This window comes from Schistocerca serialis, chromosome 11 (genome assembly GCF_023864345.2).
Source record: "Schistocerca serialis cubense isolate TAMUIC-IGC-003099 chromosome 11, iqSchSeri2.2, whole genome shotgun sequence".
Taxonomy (NCBI): Eukaryota; Metazoa; Arthropoda; class Insecta; order Orthoptera; family Acrididae; genus Schistocerca; species Schistocerca serialis.
In genome coordinates, this window is record NC_064648.1 from 77,426,088 (window position 1) to 77,439,399 (window position 13,312).

Sequence of the window (13,312 nt, forward strand, 5' to 3'; positions counted from 1 at the left end):
TGAGCGTCATGAGCTACGTATGTTTTCTGTCACCCTCCCCAGGCTTCTGAGAGTTAGGTGATTCTTTTTCCCACAGAGGTTCATTTCAGACAGTAAACGATATGTGTACGAACTTTGGTTATAATCCACCCAGTGCTCTAGCAGGAGATATGGAACCTACGTACATACGTCCACTTCTATAATATGTTTGGCTGTTAAATTTATATTCAGCAGATATAAATGCCGATGAGAAAAAAAAATGATTTTTTTCTATAGCCAGTCCTTTGAAGTACTGGCCATCTTGAGATAAATGTATTAACATTTGTGGCGATTGCTTTTGAAGTACTGAGCGGTCCACATACTTTTTTCTATCTGTCTCGTTTTTATTTGACGGCCCCTTGTACCTGAACTTTAACATTGGCAGTGCAAACGTATTTTCCACAACGAGTATTACTGAGGTTGTGTTTATGGCACCTACAAGTAAGAAAAAAAAATTCTTAGTTTTTTTTAAGTTTATTAACAACAGCGTTTATAGATAATTACTAATGAATAAGTAGGGATCAGAACCTGAAAACATCTTAACACAATCGTCACAGCAGCAACACATTTTGTGTAGCGTGGACACAGAAAGCAGGGATGCTGTATGACAACCGCAGAAAAACTTTTAAGAAATACGGTTTCGTTGTCATTTTATGCTCAACTTACTACATAAAGTATATAGATGAGTAATATGTGTCCAGAACTTGAAGATATGGATATGACATTTGTGGCAAAAGTCACAGTTGCTACTAAGACTTAAAATTTTGGGTTACATCTTACTGAACAATTCAAAGCAATTACGCAGTATGCTACAAGAAATAATGAGAAAGGATAAATATTTCCTCCAAAATTTTAAAATTTAAACTACCTAACAGTATTTTCAACAAGAGGGGTCATCTCCCCCCCCCCCATCCAAAATCCCCATTGGTACTGTGAGGGTTAGGTCCTTCCGCAAATCTCTCGTTTGTTTCCCTTACTGTTACCGTGATGTGCACATTGAACAACGTGGAGGACAGGCTGCAAATCATTTCCTTTCCAACCACTGCCGCTGTTTCACGCTCTTCCACCCTCGTAACTGTAGTCTGGTTTTTGTGTGAGTAGTGGTTAAATTTCCTCCTCCTGTATTTTATCCTACATTTTCAGAATTATTAGAGTGCATCGTCAAAGACTTTCTCCGAATCTAGAAATGCCGTCCATTTTTAGACTAATCTGCCTGAAATAATATGAATGATGAAAGCCTGGTTTAAAGATATCGATGAAGCAGGGACGGTATAAATGCTGATGAGTATGGTAGCACATAAAACTCGCCACGGGGGTATTTCGTTAGCGACTGCGACCGGTGTGGCCGAGCGGTTCTAGGCACTTCAGTCTTGAACCGCGCGACCGCTACGGTCCCAGGTTCAAATCCTGCCTCGGGCATGGATGTGTGTGACGTCCTTAGGTTAGTTAGGTTTAAGCAGTTCTAAGTTCTAGGGGACTTATGACCTCAGATGTTAAGACCCATAGTGCTCAGAGCCATTTGAACCATTTTGAACTGCGACAAGAGGACAGGATGTGGCAGAAAAGAGCAAAGCCCTCACACGCAGATCCAGACCTCAGGCGGCACTCGTGTCTTCCGTGTCCGCGAACCTCCTGAGGTCTGCCACTGTGCAGTCTCTGGGATGACGCTTCCGCCGCTTAAGAGGCTTCAGTCGCGCTGCGTTTTCGGGCTGAATACCTCTATGGTCGACCGTCGCAGGCCGTGGTTTGGGAATTAATATGTAATGCATACAATTACCCGCCAGGATAGCCGAGAGCGCATTCGCTGCTCGGCCGCCGAGCTGGACGGGCGTGTGGCGGCTGCGCTAGTAGGGCTGGCGTAGACAGCGGCTGTGTGGCTGTTACGAAGGTCAGTAGAGCGCTTTGCTTACTTTGCATCTTCCAGTGACTTAAAATGACAAAATGAACGAAATTAACTGTGAACTGTGAAAGAAGAGATACGGTTAGATTCACTTTTGATTGGACCTGTAGAAGACCAAGGGCTTTTGAGATCAAAAGGTGGCTTTCAGAAACAGTGAAGATCACAGGAGACGAAATTATTGGCGTTCATCTTTCTTTTGTTTCCAATTCTGTCGTTTTGAAATTGATTTCCTCTGATTTGTGCTCCTCGGTAGTTGAAAAGTGTGGTGGCAAAATGAAATTTAGTCATGCAGACGGAACCGTTAGTGAAGTTCTTGTTTCCCATGGTGACAGTACGTCACATAAATATTGACATTTTTAGTGGTTGTAAATCGTAGTTTACGTATTTTATGAATATGATTAGTGTAAAAGATATAGTTAATGTTCTTGAAACAACTGATATGCTGCGATAGCATCTTTATTTAATGTCTATGAAAATAAAAAAGGATCGAAAGAGACGCGATTGTACGGCCGAGGAGGAAGGACGTATTTTCTGGGAGACACACTGTTTTGTTTCGCTATACGGAAGGCAGCCACAGAGCGGTTACACGTATTTTGTGTAAGTTATTCGTATCTCTGCTTAAACAAACTTGTTATTATTATAAGAAAATGATTTTCTTTGTAATAGTTCTCCCGTCAAATGCTCGCAGTGGCTAACTATTTTTAATAAGCATTTTTTCAGTAATTTGCGCTGCGAGAAGCTCATCTTCCTATGCAGCCTCTGGTCGGCCATTACGCGCCGAAGTATTAATTTATTTTTCAGTGTTAACAGTAACTGTAAATGCGAGAGATTTCGTTATAAGAACCTTTTTAAATTGCAACAGATAATTAATTTACGTTAAAGTTCGTGTTTTTAAACTATACAGATTCCATGAGTTCAGTAAGTTTTATCTTGGCCGCTCCATGGCAACAATCGAAATTCTCTCAAGCCTTGCTTTGCTATCAGTAAGTAGAAATTAACAAAATTACTTCCAATTCAGTTAACGGCAACTATATTTTAGTCATCACGTTCAAAATCTAAAGTTGGTACATGAATAACCCGTTTCATATTCATATTCACTTATGCACGTAAATAAAAGTGATAAGAAAAGACAATATCCCTGAGAGAAAGAATCATACTGATAAATTAAAAAATAAAAATATATAAAATATATAAATTTTTTTGTATATAATGAATAACAAATCCCATCGGACGTCACAAGTGGCGCCCAACAACGTGGGGACCCAAAATGTTATGTACGAATACTAATACACAGAAATGACTGAGATATGGTTGTCCGTCTAGAAAACTATATTTAAAAGAAAATTTTTTATGTATATAATTATATGTATGTAAAATTAATGCCATATATGTAATCTATTTCCATGTATCAAAAATACAAAACTTGTACCAGAGCCAACCAGTGAAGGTAAATGGAGATGAAGCTGCCTAGATGCGTACCATTGTCTCGACTGAGATAAAGACAACACCAAGCGACAATAACTAATAAAGGTAAGGGTGTATATGCATGCGCTTCTGGGCCGGAAACTAAAGGATGTGTTTATCTTCTTTAGTTAAAATTTGTCAAAAGTGTTTATGCAATTTGTTTTAACGTCAGTGGATAGTGAAACAGATTCATTTACTACTTCTGAACAAAAATCAGTGTTAGAATTCTGAGACAGTGATTAGTGGTCTGGATTTGAGGTCACACAATCAGCTGTCTGAATCAAATAAATGCTTTTCACAGTGCAACGAAAATATAACGAGTACGAAAGTGTAACTGTTAGTTCAAATGGTTCAAATGGCTCTGAGCACTATGGGACTTAACATCTGTGGTCATCAGTCCCCTAGAACTTAGAACTAATTAAACCTAACTAACCTAAGGACATCACACACATCCATGCCCGAGGCAGGATTCGAACCTGCGACCGTAGCGGCCACGCGGTTCCAGACTGAAGCGCCTTTAACCACACGACCACACCGGCCGGCTGTAACTGTTAGTTTCAGTAGTAATAGTAGTAGGTTGCTTCTTTGCTTTACTGGATTTCAGCGTTTTGTATGTGCTTTGTGTAGTTAGTATACTTTGTGTGTGTGTCATTTTTGGGGGGAAATAGGTTTTGTGTGTAGCCGTGTCTTAGCAGTCAGGATGAATACTAGTCGAAATGGTGAAGACACGCAAGGATAAACGGTTAGAGGGGGAAAATATACAAGAGTTTCCAGGGAGGAACCCACCAACAATAACGGGTTCTCAACTTCCAAAACCGCAAGCTGAGCAACCTGAAACGGACAAAATGTTAGGCACTGATCAGCATCAAGCTCAATTGAGCAAAGAAATCCACTCGATTACTGGCACAGGGAAGGAGGATGCTACTGCGTCAAAAAATTGGTTCAAATGGCTCTGAGCACTATGGGACTTAACTTCTGAGGTCATCAGTCCCCTAGAACTTAGAACTACTTAAACCTAACTAACCTAAGAACATCACACACATCCATGCCCGAGGCAGGATTTGAACCTGCGACCGTAGCAGTCGCGCGGCTCCGGACTGAGCGCCTAGAACCGCTAGACCACTGCTACTGCGTCGACAGTGAATGCTGTACAAGTACCTGTAGCAACGACCGATTTTCAAACGGTGCTGATGGTACTATTAGACATGAGAGACAAGCAACGGGAGCGGGCATTAATTAACCAAGTTAAGGACATTTTAGTGGAAGAACGTCTCGAACGTAAGGAAAAGGAAAGACAGCTACGCCTCGAACGCGAACGCAGGGAACAGGAGTGTGATGCTCAGTTCCTGGCAAAAATGAATGAAATGTTTGAACAACGTCACAGGGCGCTGGTGTCATATTTGTCACAGGAGACTGATGTAGTAAAACAGCAAGTGGCTGAATTGGTTGAACAACACAAAGACGTTCCGCAAAAGGTAATGCAAATAGACGAACGCGTAGATCAATTAGACAAGGCGCATAGCGTCTTAGAAATTCAAGTGAAGGATATTGTTAAAAAGGTGAACGAAATGTCAAACAATTTAGATGAAGAGATCGATGATACTGTCACACAGGCGGTAGCTCGCTTAGAGCGGGCGGAGCAGTCATCGACCCCTGCGCCATTCAACAATAACATTCAGTACGGAAATGTGCCGACAAATGTATGCCGAGTGGGAAAAGATGACTGCGAGAAAATGCAACCGTAATCGCCAGTCAATTGTTCAGACGTTGTCGCCGCGAACAGAGAGGTAGCGCTACCAACTGTAGCGCAAGTAAAGCACGAGGAATCACTATTAAAACACAGGCAGTTCCAGGCGTTTAATGATGAGAAAAAGAATGTCCATCCCGTAATATTTATAAAAGGTTTCCGGAATGTACTCCCGGCATCATGGACTGAGCACCAAAAGATTCAGTTTGTGATCTCTTTCATCACAGGCGACGCGGCACTGTGGGCGATGGAAATCGCGGAGCAGTGTCCGTCGTTGTCTGAATTCGAAAGTAAATTTCTCGCCAGATACTGGTCCAGGTCTGTTCAGGAGCGTCTCCGGAAACAAGTGTATAGCCCAGAACCATTCAATCCCCGTTGAGGTAACTTGAGAAAATATTTTGAAAGATACCTGAACAAAACCAGATAGTGGGACGAACCCATGCTTGCCAGGGACGTTCTTACAATTTTGAAGGGTAAACTGCCTATAACGATAAGAGAGAAACTCGTACACGTCCCTGACACGGACTTGGAGTTGTTTATGGAAGCCATAGACTCCCTCGATTTAACACACGAGGATGCCAGGCAGAGAAATCAGGGGAGCACAAACAACGGACAAGCGAACGGTAAAGGAAAAAACCTATCCAATAATAGCCCTCGTAAGAACGGATATTCAAAGAGTGACGCATATTCGCAATGGGAAAACTTACCTAAGAAAGGAAACACTATGAATAATGTACCTACTGTGGATGGTCACTGGCACAGCACTGGATACAATACGTACCAGCATGGCCAGTCAAACTCGTCTTCACCAAAAAGAGGTGGAGAAAACTACAATCGAAAGAGACGAGGCGAAGGGGGAGGAAACTCCAACTTCGGCAATAAAAATATGAGAACTAACAATGAGCAGTGGCAACGGGCAGGGCGAGCAAACTGGCAGGCACATCAAAACATGCCGTCAGGTCGTGTGCCTGTTAACCACATCAATTTCATCCCGATGCCACAGCCTCCACCTCAGCTTCTGAACAATCCGTTACACGTGTACGCACCGCAGTGCACGTCACCAATTGTGACTGCTAATGTTCGAATAACCGATGTGTCTGATCACGTGTCGGCAGGGTGCGACGGGCTGTCAAACTCTGGCCGACCTCTGTGGGCCTTTCCCACTTTCCCAGACGGTCGGCAACATGAAAGAGGGGGGCAGGCAGAATGTGGGGGTGAATATGATCCGCTACAATGACGGATGCGAGATGAAAGATGAACTGACAGTTGATCCGCGACCTGCGGACCAACAAGAAATAGAACATGTGCAGGCTGCCTTTGTGGCAAAGATAAATGGGGTCGAAGTAATAATAATATTGCATACAGGAGCGAGTGCTTCATGTATTGATGAGCTGTTATTCAAGTGCGTGGATCGTGTGAAAAAGTTACCGAGCCTGCCAGTAGAAAATTGTAGGATAGCAGGTGCCCTACGGGGCAGGGTGCAGCTAATAAAGAATCAGGTGCAGGCAGAGATTGCCGTGGAAAACGAAGCCATACTGTGCTCATTCCTGGTGGTCAAAAATCTCACAGTACCTTGCATCCTGGGCCTTGACGCGCTTAGGGAACTGAAGGCAAACATTGACCTCCCCGAGCCAGATGACCTATCTAATCTGCAAATTACCTGGCATTAATGAGGACTCCGGACGCGTATGTGAACTACTGCCGAAACGTCCAGGTAACTTTAGAGGATCCTGACGCGTTGAATCACAACTGTGTTGTAAATCAAGACAGCAGCGAACCGGAACCCGTTTGGGAACGGGAAAATGCTATTATTAAGCAACATATTGCATCAAAAGTAGCCGAATCTTCGTACCTCAGCCTATCATAGCAATCTGATTTGAGCCAAGTGCTGGACCAATTTGTGCCAAGTGTTTTCAGAAAAACCAGGGATAATAAAAGAGTATGAGTTTGCAAGTAAAACCTCACCAAACATTCTGCCGTTCCTCCTATTAAATGCCGTGGTCGAAAAGACAAACTGTGGGGAGAGAAATACAGAGAATGCTGCCGTGGGAAATAATAAAACCGTTTGTATCCAGGGATACTTAAAGGTTTAAGTCTAAGATGTGTAGTGTGTAAAGGTAGATGTAAGTTGTATGCCTAGTTAGTAAGTTTTATTTCATGTTTATTTGATTTTATACTTGTGCTTGTTAGATATAGAGTAGTTGCCAAGTGTATGTATGAGTGAGTTGTGAAAGAAGGAGAGTACTGTACTTAAACAAGTGCTGTGACAGAAAAGAGATTAGCAAATTAATCTGCATAAGGACGCTCTGCACAGGATAAACCTTGAAAAGGGAACAAGCATTGTGCATGGTCGTCGGACGCGCAAATTAACAGCAAATCGCTGTACAAACGCGAGAATCCGCGTAATAAAAAATTTCGAACAGAATTATATCTCTTAACTTCCACACTGATTCCAGCTTGAAAGCGCTTGCAGGTACACCCACGCGTAAGCAAGACAGCTGCAAACGCAACAATGACAAAAGTTTCTGAATCAGTGTTGAATGAATAAATAACACACATGTCATAAAACCTACTGAACTCACGGGTGCAGTATGACGAACTGGTCAACACTTTAAATAAGAGGTGACAACTAGGTCAATCACTGAATACTAAGTGATAAACGAACCTAGAAGAAACTCTAATTGTACCATATAGATAGGCACGAAGCCCATGCCTACTACAGTACTACAAGTTTATATGCCAACTAGCTCTGCAGATGACGAAGAAATTGAAGAAATGTATGATGAGATAAAAGATATTATTCAGGTAGTGAAGGGAGACGAAAATTTAATAGTCATGGGTGACTGGAATTCAACAGTAGGAAAAGGGAGAGGAGGAAGCATAGTAGGTGAATATGGATTGGGGCTAAGAAATGAAAGAGGAAGTCGTCTGGTAGAATTATGCACAGAGCATAACTTAATCATAGCTAACACTTGGTTCAAGAATCATAAAAGAAGGCTGTATACATGGAAGAATCCTGGAGATACTAAAAGGTATCAGATAGATTATATAATGGTAAGACAGAGATTTAGGAACCAGGTTTTAAATTGTAGGACATTTCCAGGGGCAGATGTCGACTCTGACCACAATCTGTTGGTTATGAACTGTAGATTAAAACTGAAGAAATTGCAAAAAGGTGGGAATTTAAGGAGATGGGACCTGGATAAACTGAGTAAACTAGAGGTTGTACAGAGTTTCAGGGACAGCTTAAGGGAACAATTGACAGGAATTGGGGAAAGAAATACAGTAGAAGACGAATGGGTAGCTCTGAGGGATGAAGTTGTGAAGGCAGCAGAGGATCAAGTAGGTAAAAAGACGAGCGCTAGTAGAAATCCTTGGGTAACAGAAGAAATACTGAATTTGATTGATGAAAGGAGAAAATATAAAAATGCAGTAAATGAAGCAGGCAAAAAGGAATACAAACGTCTCAAAAATGAGATGGACAGGAAGTGCAAAATGGCTAAGCAGGCATGGCTAGATTACAAATGTAAGGATGTAGAGGCTTATCTCACTAGGAGTAAGATAGATACTGCCTACAGGAAAATGAAAGAGAGCTTTGGAGAAAAAGAGAGCCTCTTGTATGAATATCAAGAGCTCAGATGGAAACCCAGTTCTAAGCAAAGAGGGGAAAGTAGAAAGGTGGAAGGAGTATATAGAGGGTCTATACAAGGGCGATGTACTTGAGGACAATATTATGGAAATGGAAGAGGATGTAGATGAAGATGAAATGGGAGATACAATACTGCGTGAAGAGTTTGACAGAGCACTGAAAGACCTGAGTCGAAACAAGGCCCCAGGAGTAGACAAGATTCCATAAGAACTACTGACGGCCTCGGGAGAGCCAGTCCCGACAAAACTCTACCATCTGGTGAGCAAGATGTACAAGACAGGCGAAATACCCTCAGACTTCAAGAAGAATATAATAATTCCAATCCCAAAGAAAGCAGGTGTTGACAGATGTGAAAATTACCGAACAATCAGTTTAATAAGTCACGGCTGCAAAATACTAACGCGAATTCTTTACAGACGAATGGAAAAACTGGTAAAAGCCGACCTCGGGGAAGATCCGTTTGGATTCCGTAGAAATGTTGGAACACGTGAGGCAACACTGACCTTACGACATATCTTAGAAGAAAGATTAAGGAAAGGCAAACCTACTTTTCTAGCATTTGTAGATTTAGAGAAAGCTTTTGACAATGTTAACTGGAATACTCTCTTTCAAATTCTAAAGGTGGCAGGGGTAAAATACAGGTAGCGAAAGGCTATTTACAATTTGTACAGAAAACAGATGTCAGTTATAAGAGTCAAGGGGCATGAAAGGGAAGCAGTGGTTGGGACAGGAGTGAGACAGGGTTGTAACCTCTCCCCAACGTTATTCAATCTGTATATTGAGCAAGGAGTAAAGGAAACAAAAGAAAAATTTGGAGTAGGTATTAAAATCCAGGGAGAAGAAATAAAAAATTTATGGTTCACCGATGACATTGTAATTCTGTCAGAGACAGCAAAGGACTTGGAAGAGCAGTTGAACGGAATGGACAGTGTCTTGAAAGGAGGGTATAAGATGAACATCAACAAAAGCAAAACGAGGATAATGGAATGTAGTCGAATTAAGACGGGTGAAGCTGAGGGAATTAGATTAGGAAATGAGACACACAAAGTAGTAAAGGAGTTTTGCTATTTGGGGAGCAAAATAACTGATGATGGTCGAAGTAGAGAGGATATAAAATGTAGACTGGCAATGGCAAGGAAAGCGTTTCTGAAGAAGAGAAATTTGTTAACATCGAGTATAGATTTAAGTGCCAGGAAGTCGTTTCTGAAAGTATTTGTATGGAATGTAGATACATGGACAATAAATAGTTTGGACAAGAAGAGAATAGAAGCTTTCGAAATGTGGTGCTACAGAAGAATGCTGAAGATAAGGTGGGTAGATCACGTAACTAATGAGGCGGTATTGAATAGGATTGGGGAGAAGAGAAGTTTTTGGCACAACTTGACTAGAAGAAGGGATCGGTTGGTAGGACATGTCCTGAGGCATCAAGGGATGACAAATTTAGCATTTGAGGGCAGCGTGGAGGGTAAAAATCGTAGAGGGAGAGCAAGAGATGAATACACTAAGCAGATTCAGAAGGATGTAGGTTGCAGTAGGTACTGGGAGATGAAGGAGCTTGCACAGGATAGAGTAGCAGGGAGAGGTGCATCAAACCAGTCTCAGGACTGAAGACCACAACATATATATATATATATATATATATATATATATATATATATATATATATATATATAATGGAAAGCAAAATTATTATGTAATTCTAGTAAAATGTTATAAACCTTGTTCCAATTTAAAAGTCACTATCCGGACGCTCAAATAGTGAAAAAACGGATGAACTGAACTACGAATTGGAACGACATAAATGTGTGAACAGTTAACTGTGCAAGAACACAACGTGCTTGACTGTGTTTAACAGTTTAAGACTGTTCTGAAAGTATAGTGAACAAAAAAATAAAAATTAATAGCTCAAATGGTGTGCCTTTCGCAGGAAACAATTTGGATGCGAAACATGATAGACATTCACAGTATGGATAAATGTTTCGGCAAAGAAGTGAGACTTCTGATAAACGGAGCCTTAACAGCGGACTGTGGAAATACGCTATAGGTGGCGCACAGCGAATTGTGGTTTCCGGACCGGCAGATGCACGCTAGAAGCGACGCAGGACAAGAGATATGAAGCGAAAAGTGTCACCGCGACGTACTCAACCGAACACTCACCGTAGTGACAGTGCGTACTGCGATCAAGTGAACACTTAGCTTAAAACTACAGTTATGTTAAATCTGTGTACAATGTGTGAGTTCGTACCAGAACTTATTTAAAGACCTGGAACTCGTTCGTTCGTACATTCTTACTATGCATTCCGTAAACAGTGAACGCGAGTGACTGTGGAGTGTTTGGGAAACTAACGAATTTTCTTGCAACACTTATAGCAGGTATATTTACTTTATTATGCTGATGAACTGATACACAGTGAAATGTTTACATGTTGCGCGACGCGGCGAGCGATCGGCGGTTGTCCTGTCCGGGCAGCGGACGCCGCGCCACGCCCACCGACCGGCAGCTGTTGGCGGCTACGTCACCGCTTGGGCCAACCAACCGTCGCCGGCTGCTGCAAGCGGTCACATACGCTATCGACTACGCCAGCAGCGACACACCGCCAGACCAACAACAAACCGCCGTCGGCAGCGTTTACTTCGATCAGATCCAAAAGCGTTGTAGTCGACGATGAACCGATAATACCATGTAAAATTGTAACAGTCAAAAACATAAAGACTAATACAACTATCTGTACAAAATAAAAAAAAGACTGTTGTACGTGATGTAATTTCATGTTTTAATGATGATTTTTTGTAATGTAAATGTATATGTATATATTTGTTAATTTGTATGCAGGCGCTAAACATTCAATGTAAATCAAAATTAACCGTAATAACAACAATCCGAAGGCTCCGGGCGGGTTTTTTTTGGCCCGTTTTCTTCCCTTACGCCTGTAACCCGAATGGGGGAGCGTAAGTCAAAGTGGCTCGGGTCTGTAAGATAGCGGATTGTTCCTATTCATAATAAAACAGAAAGACAGATGGGACTGATGGACGTACTCACCTGTAATTGTGAATTATGTATGACACCCATAATTGTGTAATGAACAGAGTATTGAACGGAGAATTGAAATAGATGGGCCAAACATAAACTGAAAGATAAAACCGTAGTGAGTCTGTGCATAAACAGTGGACTTTATACCCTCACTAGGGAGCCCACGTGACGGTACGTCACATAAAATATTGACATTTTTAGTGGTTATAAATCGTAGTTTACGTATTTTATGAATATAATTAGTTTAAAAGATATAGTTAATGTTCTTGAAACAACTGGTATGCTGCGATAGCATCTTTATTTAATGTCTATGAAAATAAAAAAGGACCAAAAGACACGCTATTGTACGGCCGAGGAGGAAGGACGTATTTTGTGAGAGACACACTGTTTTCTTTCGCTGTACGGAAGGCAGCCATTGAGCGGCTACACATATTTTGTGTAAGTTATTCGTATCTCTGCTTAAACAAACTTGTTATTATTATAATAAAATGATTTTCTTTGTAATAGTTTTCACCTCAAATGCTCGCAGTGGCTAACTATTTTTAATAAGCATTTTTTCAGTAATTTGCGCTGCGAGAAGCTCATCTTCCTATGCAGCCTCTGGTCGGCCATTACGCGCCGAAGTATTAATTTATTTTTCAAAGTGTTAACAGTAACTGTAAATGCGAGAGATTTCGTTATAAGAACCTTTTTAAATTGCAACAGATAATTAATTTACGTTAAAGTTCGTGTTTTTAAACTATACAGATTCCATGAGTTCATTAAGTCTTATCCTGGCCGCTCCACGGCAACAATCGAAATTCTCTCAAGCCTTGCTTTGCAATCAATAAATAGACATTAACAAAATTACATTCAACTCAGTTAACGGCAACTATATTTTAGTCACCACATTCAAAATCTAAAGTAGGTACATGAATAACTGAGGCCCTTCAAGAACCCGTTTCATATTTACTTATGTATGAAAGTAAAAGTGATAAGAAAAGACAATATCCCTGAGAGAAAGAAGCATGCTGATAAATTAAAAATAAAAATATATAAAATATATTTAAAAATTTTTTGTATACGACGTCACGAATCCCAACGGACGTCACACATGGCTCGAGACAGGAGGTTCTGCAACTCACCTCTACCTAACGGGAACGACAGTGACAAAATTACTCAGTGCAGAATGGAAAAGGCAGCAGCATGTTGTTCAAGGTGAACCGACAACCATAATAATTTCTCGACCTGTTCAAGCCTCTCGACGACTAATTCAGTAACATCATGAAAGAAATACCTCAGAGGTTTATGCACTTGGCAAACATTGCATGTAACTTCACAGAGGATGTAACAGTACGACAACCGGGCCGGCTTTCACCCTCTCCCTGACACAACAAGTCCCGATCTTCAGTCCCCTTCCCATCCAACTCTAAACACGTAAGCTTAAACTGCAATGCACTATAGTCCAATTCTTTTATCTTGGCGGCTCGCGCATGCCCGCCCAGACGCGGGAGATTGCTGCGT